The sequence below is a fragment of the Adiantum capillus-veneris genome, chromosome 30, assembly GCF_014529385.1.
Source record: "Adiantum capillus-veneris isolate H3 chromosome 30, ASM1452938v2, whole genome shotgun sequence".
NCBI lineage: Eukaryota > Viridiplantae > Streptophyta > Polypodiopsida > Polypodiales > Pteridaceae > Adiantum > Adiantum capillus-veneris.
The window spans coordinates 114,124,864-114,137,106 of record NC_140960.1 but is presented as its reverse complement, the minus strand read 5'-3'; positions in this window follow the sequence as shown (position 1 = coordinate 114,137,106).

Sequence of the window (12,243 nt, the reverse complement as noted above, 5' to 3'; positions counted from 1 at the left end):
TTTGGAAGCTGATCGGGCTTAAAGTGCCACCAAAGCGCCACACACCTCCCCCTCTGTCAATGACCAAGCATTCTATTGCTCCTTATGCCGACCAACTGAGCAAAGAAATCATGAGCTAACCTCCCATTTATGCATCTGTGCATGTCTCCAACTTGCATCCCCATAACAAGCAGTATTCTTACGTCCAGAGGCCGAAAGCTTCCCACATTTTGCCAAGGTGTCTCTCCAGCAACATGTTGTCTCATGGAGTGCATTGATTGCAAGATATGTCATGCTTGGCATTGCCTTGGTCGACATGTATGCCGAATCTGGTGCACTTCATAAGATATAGGAGCTTCCTGTCTTGGATGGCGTCTCTTGAAATGCACTGATAGCAAAATGGGCAAGGCCAAGGAGCTCTTGGCGTTTTTCAGTGGATGTGAGCAATCATGTCTCTCCAGATGCAATCACATACGATCTGGGCTGTCTTCAGCTGATGCGAAGCGAGGATGTCTCTCTAGATGTCGTCTCTTGAAATGCACCGATTGCGAAATAGGCAAGGCCAAGGATCTCTGGGCATTTTTCAGCGGATGCGAAGCGATTGTGTCTCTACAAATGCAATCACATACCATCTGGGCTGTTTTGAGCTGATGCGAAGCGAGTGTCTCTCTCCAAATGCATGTTGTCTCAAGGAGTGCATTGATTCCAGGATATGTCCAATAGGGTTAGGGTTAGGAAGGAAAAGAGTTGTTTTCAGTAGATGCAAAGAGAGAGCATCTCTCGAATGCAATCACGTACACATGCACCTTGAAGACATGTGGCATTACACAAGCGTTTCGCTGGGTTACACAAGGAGCGCAGGATTGCAAGATATGTCTAAATGTGGCTTTTGCAACGAATACGATGCGAGGGTGTGTTATTGATGGAAGCAGCAACACCCTAGGCTGTAGTGGCAATACCTGTGTGAGCTTCCATGGTCATGTCCCGAGAAAGGCACTATAGATGGCGCAAAGCAAGGGCAAGAGGCTGAGCACTCTAGAGAAGAATCTGTGTACTTTACAAATGGGGTAGGCAGCCAGTCAGGTAGGTCTCTGCGTAGCTTCCGTCTTGCCCAATTGCAAGCTGATCGTGCCCAAAGTGCCACCAAAGCGCCACACACTTTGCCCTCTGTCAATGACCAAGCATTATGTTGCTCCTTACGCCGACCAACTGAGAAAAGAAATCATGAGCTAACCTCGCATTTATGCATCCGTGCATGTCTTCAACTTCCATCCCCATAACAAGCCTGATTCTTTCATCCAGAGGCCGAAAGCTTCCCACATTTTGCCAAGGAGTCTGTCCAGCAACATGTTGTCTCATGGAGTGCATTGATTGCACGATATGTCATGCTTGGCACTGCCTTGGTCGACATGTATGCCAAATGTGGTCCACTTCATAAGCTTGAGGAGCTTCCTGTCTTGGATGTCGTCTCTTGAAATGCACTGATTGCGAAATGGGCAAGGCTAAGGAGCTTTGGGCGTTTTTCAGCGGTTTTGAAGCAATGGTGTCTCTCCAGATGCAATCATATACGATCTGGGTTGTCTTCAGCTGATGCGAAGTGAGGGTGTCTCTCTAGATGTCGTCTCTTGAAATGCACCGATTGCGAAATAGGCAAGGCCAAGGAACTCTGGGCATTTTTCAGTGGATGTGAAGCTATGGTGTCTCTCCAGACGCAATCACATACGATCTGGGTTGTTTCAGCTGATGCGAAGCGTGGGTGTCTCTCCAGATGCATGTTGTCTCATGGAGTGCATTGATTCCAAGATATGTCCAACAGGGTCAAGGTTAGAAAGGAAAAGAGTTGTTTTCAGTAGATGCAAAGAGAGGGCATCTCTCCTATGCAATCACGTACACGTGCACCTTGAAGGCATGTGGCATTACACAAGCGTGCCGCTGGGTTACACAAGGAGCGCATGGAGGGTAGGATATGTCCAAATGTGGCTTTTTTCAACGGATGCGAAGCAAGGGTGTGTTACTGATGGAAGCAGCAACACCCTAGGCTGCAGTGGCAAAATACAGTTGCGAGCTTCCATGGTTGTGTCCCGGGAAAGGCACTGTAGATGGCGCAAAGCAAGGGCAGGAGGCTGAGCACTCTCTAGAGCAGAATATGTGTACTTTAGAAATGGGACACGCAGCCAGTCAGGTAGGTCTCTGCATAGCTTCCGTCTTGGTCAATTGTAAGTTGATCGTGCCCAAAGTGCCACCAAAGCGCCACACACCTCCCCCTCTGTCAATGACCAAGCATGATGTTGCTCCTTATGCTGACCAACTGAGCAAAGGAATCATGAGCTAACCTCCCTTTATGCATCCGTGCATGTCTTCAACTTCCATCCTCATAACAAGCCATATTCTTTCATCCAGAGGCCGAAAGCTTCCCACATTTTGGGACAAAAATCTAAACTTTATAATTTTATACGCTAACGGCTCCTCAAAACCACCAAGAAGGCGCGTCACGTACTCACATGCACAAATTCACATTTTCTACGACTCTGTAGGTTATTGCTCTCATATTGCATACAATATTACCCACATGCAGGTTTCTTTAACAACTATGGTGCTCTTCCCATTTACCTCCTTCTACAGGAGCAAAATGCCGCATCCTCGAGTTTCAAGCTCACACTCCTCCTTATACCATATCCTTGATTTTTGAGATGGAGACTCTCACTGATGCGTTCATGTCAGAGCTTTTGACCAAAAGAGATAAGTGAGTGGGATTGGGGTGGCAGCTGCAGCTGGTCAAATGGGTACTGCTTCATATCATCCCTTTAGAGGCAGAATGCGGCCCCACAGGTAGTCTCTTATGATGCACAATACGTTGGGGTGGATGCCTTCCTTTCCCTTCCCAATAAGATGTTCAATCAAATCCTCGCATGGTTGCATATCTCAAGCATCTTTTGTTCCAGTGCGGTGTGCACTCGATGGAAGGCTATCAGGTCATCAAGGCTATTCAACCATATGTAGGGCTCTATCTGCACCTTGGTATTTCATTTCCTAAGGACAGAGGGATTATTATATGACCCCAAAGCCAAAAAATGGCATAGCTTCAGTCTTTTTATCATACGTGACAATGCGGCCTTCATGGCCTCTTTGCATGGATTGACATGCTTTGTAGACAACTCAAATGGTTATTGCCTCTACACATGCAACCTTCCCAAGTGGTAGGCATGGAGATTCTCTCTCTCTCTCTCTCTCTCTCTCTCTCTCTCTCTCTCTCTCTCTCTCTCATGCATGCTCATGCTCACTCAGTATTAGCTCCCTTTTAGGAAATGGGCTCCCAAGAACGTTAATAAAAAAAAAGGAGAGAGACATTATTGTGCGTTGGAATGAAATGTTGTATTAATTGCATCTTCTGAATGCTGAAATGACGTATAAAACCAAATGGTTACACCATGGTGAATCTGATACGAGGTTTGTAGAGAGAGAGAGAGAGAGAGAGAGAGAGAGAGAGAGAGAGAGAGAGAGAGAGACATTATCGAGAGCTGGAATGGCATGTCACATATTAACATCTTCTAAATGCTAAAATGATATATGCTGCAACTCATCCTCGAACGGTAGAAAATAAAGAGATAGAGACTTGATAGGGTAGAGAAAGAAAGAGATGAAAAAGAGAACAAAGAGTAAAATTGGAGAAGGAGAAAGATCAAAAGAGAGAATAAAGAGATAAAAATAGAGGGATAAGAGAGATAAATAGATAGAGATGTCATAAAAATAGAGAAAAAGCATAAAAGTGTAATGATGTATGAGTATGAGGAGAAACGTGTGACATCATGTGGGTGTCCTCTAGAGAGAGAGAGAGAGATTAACTAAAATGTTATATTAATGTCTTCTGAAGGCTAAAATGACTTGAGACACTTAAGATAATGGCCAGTTTGGAGGGCCTCCGGTGATCTTGCGACTTTCCATTCCTCTCTCTCTCTCTCTCTCTCTCTCTCTCTCTCTCTCTCTCTCTCCCCCCCCCAATGGCGAAGTGGGACAAACTATCTGGTACTTAGAATATGGTCATATGGTACCCACTTTGTACAAGGTCATACACCAATGAGATATGGGTTAAAGGCATTTTTTGTGAGCAATGACAAATCCAAGTCTTATAAACATCATGTGTGTCATGGTAAGAGCGAGCAAGATTTACTTAAGTTGGGTCCAAAAAATAGATTTAAGAGAAGTGTGTAGTAGAGATCCAGCTCAATATCTTGATCCTGTTGAAATAGCGCGATTAAGAGTGCTATGCGGATAAATTCCTTAGCCTTTTTGGCAATAATGTAGACAAAAACTTTTTTTGTTTGAAATATGTCTCTTTAGTGATGTTCTTTTATGTAATCTCTGTGTGTGTGTGTGTGTGTGCGCGCGCGCGCAAAAGGGGGAAGGAGAAGAGAAAGATGCAAAAAGGTTAAATATAACAGGAGTAGTCTCAAGGGGCCAAAGATAGAGTGAGACAAGAACTGGCATTTGAACAATGGATAAAAAAGTATCCGTAGGTTATTGGTGATAGTGTTGATCGTGTGTGTGTCATTTTAAGAGCGAGCGAGACCCGCCGGTAGGCGGGTCGCGCGAGCTAGTATATATATATATACACACACACTATCTCACCATATCTATCCCTCTATTTCTCCATCTCTATCTCTTCTCTCTCCACATTTCTTCGTATCCCTGCTTCTCTTAATTTCTCTCTCTCTATCCCTATCCCTCTTTTTCTATGTACCTATCTCTCCATTTCTTTTTGTCCTCCTCTTCTCTCTCTCTCTGATCTCTCTCTCTCTACCTTTTTTCTCTCATTTGTCAATCCCCCCTCCCTATATCTATATCGGCCTTTTGAAGACATTAATATATCATTTCATCTCTCATCTCTCTCTCTCTCTCTCTCTCTCTCTCTCTCATTCATTCATTTTATTTTACTTTATTTTATGTACCCAAACATGGTACCAAATTCACCAATTTGTACCGGTCTGGTCTCATTGGTCATTTTGACCTTTTGAAGACGATAATATGTCATTGCATTTCATGTAATCTCTCTCTCTCTCTCTCTCTCTCTCTCTCTCTCTCTCTCTCTCTCTCTCTCTATTTTTGCCAGCTATTAGTAATTTGGATAGATATTGAAGTCATTTTTTTAAATTTGATGAAGCGCCATCTTTTGTGCACTTGGTCTTTGATAATCGAAATCAGAATTCTTCATCCAAGGTTTAGTTTAAAAAAATAATAATTCGAGCACCGGGTGATAGTATTAAAAACCTCTCTCTCTCTCTCTCTCTCTCTCTCTCTCTCTTTGTTGCCAGCTATCGGTAATTTGGATAGATATTGAAGTCATTTTTTTTAAAAACTTGATAAAGCGCCATCTTCTGTGCACTGGGTCTTTGATAATAAAAATAAGAATTCTTTATCCAAGGTTTAGGTTAAAAAATAATAATTCCAGCACCGGGTGATAGTATTAAAAACCTAGGTTTAGTGTGCATGATAATGAAAATCATTTTAAAAAAACTTTGGGGAGGGCGGAAACATGTCAAGTTGTGCGATGACTACAACGCAAGATAGAGGCAGCACGGGAGCAACGTCGACGCCAATCTTGTTGGAGGGTACCGAGGTCGAGAGAGAGAGAGAGAGAGAGAGAGAGAGAGAGAGAGAGAGAGTGGTCCAAGGAAACGCGCGCCAAACACGATAGTGTTGCAACAACCGTGCATGCCATGATAGAGGGAAGAATCGACGGGGTGAAAGCTTGCATAAACTTGGTAGTTCACCACTGTCGAATGACCAACCGGATCAAGGTGCTCATCCCAACAATCAACATGCAGTGAGATCCTCCGAAAGAGCTGTTCTATTAGCTAGAGAGCCTCCTACATAGGGAGAAATCAAGTAGTAGTTTAAGGGATCAGGTAGTGGAATAGAGCGCCAGTTGTGGAATAGAGCGCCAGTTTTTTCCGCAGAAGATAACTTCAAAAGGGATTGCAGAGTAGCGTTCTTGGAGGGTGACATCTACCAACGTCTCATCTAATGGAGCATGCACACCCGCCTTGCAGTGCTACAACACCATGCAACGGGACCTCGAAATACATACCAGAAATTATAGTAGGTATCTCTCAGGGTGTGAGGACGTCAATAGGGAGGAACTAGGGAGACGCTACATGCTGTTTTCCTCTCTCTCTCTCTCTCTCTCTCTCTCTCTCTCTCTCTCTCTCTCTCAATTGGCAGCCCCCCCAGCTCTGGTAGGAAATATGACGTAGCTAAGTAGATAATTGAGTAGATTACTTAATGGAGAGAGATAATTTACACACACAAGAGAATTATAGAGTAGAGAGAGAGAGAGAGAGAGAGTACACACGATATACGTGGTTCACCCAATGTGGGCTACGCCCACGAGAAAGCAACCACTCAATGGATTTAGTACTTCAAGACAAGAAGTAGTTTACAAAGGGATTATATCATTAATAGATCTTCCGCCTTGCTTCACTCTCACCACCTCACACTCACCTTGTTGCATCAACTTCACACTATAAAATGTGTGTAGAAATGGCCTCCTTTTATCGGCCAAAAGGGTTGCCCTCTCTCATGAGAGGCAACCATGTGTAGCCGCCCTTGTGTAGATAAGTCCAAATCGGACCCTCCAATCCGCCCATGTGTGGCTGCCCTTGAGAAGACAAGTCCGCTTTTGAATTCGGCCATCGGCCATTGACTTCCGACCATCGGCCACCGGCCTTTGACAACCGGCCAACCGGCCAACCGACCGGTCGTTTTTCAACCACTTTTCGGCTGCCGTTGGCTGGCCATACTATTCCGGCGAAGCCAATTGCTCGAGATTGGCCGTGAAAATTTTGGTTTCCAGCGAGTGATTTTATTTTTCGGCGAGTTATTTTTCTTCATGCACGATGGCTTCTCCTCATAATGGGGGCCTTACAAATGTGCGTTTTTACCACAGAAAATTACAAGGGGTAAATCAGGCTCCATACTTAACAAGCTCTTCGGAGGTGGAAAATGCCTCCCAACAATTCAATTTTCAGGAGCTTTTGACTCTCTCAAACACTCATACTCACTACTTGCAGAACGGAGTCGTAGGTAACTCTCTCTCTCTCTCTCTCTCTCTCACACACACACACACACACACACACACACACACACACACACACACAGAGGAGCTTTTGACTCTCTCAAAATGATTTTTACCTGAGTACCTGTGCAGACAATTGTGGAGAAGCAAAAACAGGCTCTCGTAGATGTAGGGATGTAGCGAAGATATTGCACTCAGGCCAAGGCCAGCGTGAGGGCGACGCTCCAATGTCTGCAATTGTGCCTTCTCTCTCTATGCTAAAGCATCTTGCCGATAACGATCTCCCATTCATGGCCTCTGCCTGCATTCTATGGTGAGCAAAAGGCTGTAGGTTCTCTCTGTGAGGCACACTCATTCTCAGCGACTCATGGTCATCTCTGCAGCTAAAGAAGAGTGTAGCTGCAAGAAAGCCCTCATGATTGAACGGTGCAGAGAGCTTACTTCATAGCTACCCCTTGGCGCACGCATCTCTCTCCCTCTCTCTCTCTATTAGCTATGAAAAGCTCCGCATCTCTCTCTCTCTCTCTCTCTCTCTCTCTCTCTCTCTCTCTCTCTCTCTCTCTCTCTCTCTCTACAACCGGTCGGGACTCGGCTATGAAAAGCTCTGCATCTCTCTCTCTACAACGGGTTAGGACTCGACTATGAAAAGCTCCGCATCTCTCTCTCTCTCTCTCTCTCTCTCTCTCTCTCTCTCTCTCTCTCTCAGTCGGCATGATCGGAGAGAAGATGGCTACATCAATGCTTCTGGCTGATCTGACGGCTTCCTGTTGTGAGCTCCAAACTCTAGCTTTCTAAGCTTCGAACTCTCTCTCTCTCTCTCTCTCTCTCTCTCTCTCTCTCTCTCTCTCTCTCTCTTAGCACGAGCACAACGAGTGCAGCCAGCCAGCCAAAACAAATCCTACAGGGGCGAGAGTCTACGTGTGCCTCCCCCTTTTTGGCCGGCAATTGGCTGGTTGACCGGTGTAGCCCATGCCCCACATGTTCCAGTTATAGCTAGCGTCTGCCTCCCACCCAATCAGAGCGACGCTCTTCACAAAAAATCTTTGGAGTGCTGGCCAGAGCAGTTGTGCTCAAGAATGGCAACCAACAGTGGAAGATTCCTGAGAATCCTATTGTGGCTGGAGACTAGCCGCCCGGCACGTTGTGCTAGGGCTATCTCTCTCTCCCACTGTTTCGCTCAGATTACACTGCCTGAAAGTGTCTGAGTGAGGAGCTTATGACGAGTGTCAAGGGGGGGGGGGGGGGGGGAAGGGAAAGTCGGAATCCCTCCCCCTTTTATTATAGTATAGATAGATAGATAGATTTTAGGGAAAATTACCAAAATACCCCTCTAATTGTGGAAATTCCCAAAATACCTCTCAAATTTCAAAAATTCCCAAAATACCCTTGTATCTATTTTAGTTGGATTGTTCACGATTTTCTAATCTTTATTCTTTTTTTACAATGGAGATCCGTTGTTTAGTGCTTAGCATGTAATTTGTCACAAATTACTTCCCGAAAAAAGACAATTATGTCTAAAAATAATGAAGAAATTCATCTCCAAAGCCTACATAACCAGCTCAAATTCTTGTATTGATAGACAATCGGTCTTCATATGAAAAGCTACAAATGTTTTTATCTTTGGATAAATTTACTCTCACAACCAGGGGTATTTTGACAATTTGGAAAATTTGAAGGACATATTGGGAATTTTTGAAAATTGTAGGGTATTTTGGGAATTTCCAAAAATTAGAGGGGTATTTTGGTAATTTTTCCTTTATATATATATATATATATATATATATATATATATATATTGGGAGGGGAGAAGTCGGGCATCAGCAGGTAGCGGGCATTTGCAATCCAAAGGCAAGCAAACCACAGAGAAGACATAATTGAGGATAATAGCGAGATCTACAAAAATTATGGCAGCTTGGACAAAAACAAGCAGAGAAATTTTGGGGGAGGTTGAAGCCTTAAAGCAAAACGAGCATATGGAGCAATTCAAGCAAAGCAGTAGAGAATTTGGGCAAATTCTACAGGCAGTGCAAAGCTTGGAATCTTAGAGAGAATCAAGCAAAAGGAATCTGTACGAAATTCTCAAGCAGGCCGGGCATGTGAACAGAGTAAATCAGCAAGACTTGGGAGAAAAATCAAACAGGAGAGAGAATTTGAGTCGTGCAAGGCATCACGGCATCGAGAGCAACTATAGCGTTGGGTGCACAGAATGGGCAACTAGGGCAAAGTCGATAGGGTAGAGTAGAGCTTGGAAGGTGGAAACGAGCGAGAACTCCGGCCTAGTTGCTAGAATTTGAGGACCTTCAACAATTGGGAAACACTTTTTTCTTCTTCTTGAAGTTGAACCATACTTCCTTAGTGGCTCCGCTTTAAAACAAGGTGAGGACTCGCGATGGGTTGTTGAAGGTAAGGGGGGAGGAAAGATTTATCGAAAGTAGGTCTTCATCAATGTTGTAATTGTATTGTTTTAATATAAAATTGTATTGTATTATCCATATACACACACAATTACAAACTAGCGGTTCCAGAACGGCTTATTGGTTGATTTGACCCCTGCCATTGTCTTCAACGACGGATTATGCTATAAACTCTCAACCTAATGTCTTGTTATTTAAGGACTTCTTTTTTAATGCCTTCATAAAAAAAGGTAGGTTTAATAGACATTAGTACATAAATATATGTGTGTGTGTGTGTACATTTCTGATGTATGTATATGTGTATATATGTATGTCTGTATAGAATTTACTAGAATTATGTAAGGTGAAGCTTCAATTTAGCATTCTAGAAGAATAGAATGCAAGAGAAGTCAAGCCATGTGAGGATGCGAAACGAAAGGTGAAATAAAAAGATCCATTTAATATTATAAACTCTAAATAACATTTAAGGCAAGTCTCAATCATGTCATTTTTTTTATTTTCTTTTAGTCGTATCCGCTACTCGCAAATGGCCTATATATTATGAAGGGGCCTCAATAATAAGGTAAATGGTGCACATTGCACATCAGTATTTTGAAACAAAATAAAACAAAAAGGAAGTAAAATAAAAAGACACATTAAAAATCAAAACAAAAGAATATTTTAATGCTTTTAAATAAGCATAGAAAATAATTGAACAATTTAGTGAAGTGAATTTTTTAGAAATCCTCAAATGAGAGAATCGTTTATCAATACCTCAGTGTTTGAGAAAGGTGTGTATGAGCTTAGGCTTAAGCCGATTGAAAATCGAGATTAGCCGGTTGCAAAGGATGGCAAAAGGGAAAAAACCTGATAAAATATACTAGAAAATAGTTCAAATATTTTGCAAATTTGAAAATTTCTACTAGTATTTCTAGTTTGTATTTGTATCAGGAGGAAACTTTCTGCTTAGACAAAAAGACTTTCTCGAAGACTTCATCATAAGATAAAACTCCTATTAATATTTTGTTTAATGTTTTGATCTCTAGAGTCATTTTCAAGCATGCAGAGAAAGTAAATGCTACCTTGGAGAATAGATTTATATTCCAAAGTTTTAGCTTTCTATTCACTAGAGTTTTGAATCCCTTAGGGATACTTGTCTCTCAAAGAAGGTGTAAGGAAACGATTGAAGGGACAACAAAGCTATTTTACAAAGACCCTTGCTATGTGGCGCTCATCCAACCAAAGAATCCAACGGCCTCAGTGTTGCAACAACCTTGCACAATGAACCCTATGGCCTTTCACAGGCAAAAAACCCCAATAGTTTGGAGATACCCTTCTCACATTCCCTTTCCCCACCCCGGCATGCCCTTTGTCCTCTACTGTCTACAGAAGGAGATCACGCCTTTCCCAACAACCTCCGCTTGCAGCCTCGCCCACAACCATCTAGCAAGAGAACGCAGCTTGCTTGCGCACCAACTATTCAACAGCCAACGGTGGGTGTAATGTGAGGTAGCATGGTCGCTGGTCAGGCTCACAAGGGATGCCGTGAATAGGAGGCGCACAGTTGTGTGTGCCCAGTTAGACATGTGGCTTGTGTGCCTTCTTCCAAGTAGCCCCTCCTTAACTCCTGTGCGCCTTCTCCCTTGCGGGCAACTTCAGTCTGCAGACGAGAGAGAGAGAGAGAGAGAGAGAGAGAGAGAGAGAGAGAGAGAGAGAGAGAGAGAGAGAGAGAGAGATAGAGATTTTTTATTCGCCTCTACCTTGTGAAGCAGACGCCTTTGCATCACATCTTGCTCGCAAGGCATCCCTACATGCATGCCTTTGTCAACTCGTCCTCTCTCTCTCTCTCTGTGCGTCTCTCTCTTCGATATTCATATAGTTTGCATGCAAACCTCCTCCACGTATGCATACATCCATAATTATTATGAGGACTGTCATAATAATCAATATCTAATTCTCCTAAATGATTTTCTTATGTTAAACTGATCATTTAATATGGGGAAGTGCCAGGGGAGAAAAAGTTAGAATATTGGTTAAGCTAGCAGACCGGCCATAGTAGGGATCCAAAGGAGGGAAAAAAGGGATCCAAAAGGGGGGCCATCTGCAAAAGAGCCATGTGCAACAATGGGCTAAAAAGACTCTAAAGTTCAGCCCATTAAGACTTCCAAAATGCTAAGGTTCCAAAATTCAAAGGTTGTGTCCAAAGGTCAACCTTAAGGGAATTGGATGCTTTGTGTGTGACCAAAAAAGTCTTTGTACATCCCTACATAGGAGGGGGCGAACCTAGCATGTAGGGGATGAGAGAGAAATCCACACACACACACACACACAAGCTCCCTTTACACAAAGGGAATCAGGGACACATGTCAGCTCCCTAGGCCAAATGCCCACAAGGTGTACCCAATTCCTATTGGATGACCTTGGAGGTGGACCAATGAGAATTAGGCTAGAGTAAATCTAGTTTAATTAATTTAAAAACACTTATTAAAAGAACCAATGAGAATTAAGTCTCCTAGATGACTATTGGACAGTCTCCCAAGGGGTCCAATGAGCATTCAGCAGCCCAATGGCTTGCCTGATTCCTATTGGCCAGGAGGCAAAGGGGTCCAATGAGAGTTTACTTGAATTATTAAATTACCTAAAGCTCTCACAAAAGGGGAAAGGGAGACACATGTCAGAAGGCTATCACTTATGCTGCTTAATAGTCATTGGCTTGACTTGGGGAGGTCCAATGAGGATAGAGCATGAGCAAAATAGCAAGAGGGCTCGCCCAAGAGAGAGAGGGGGCTGATTCTTGCA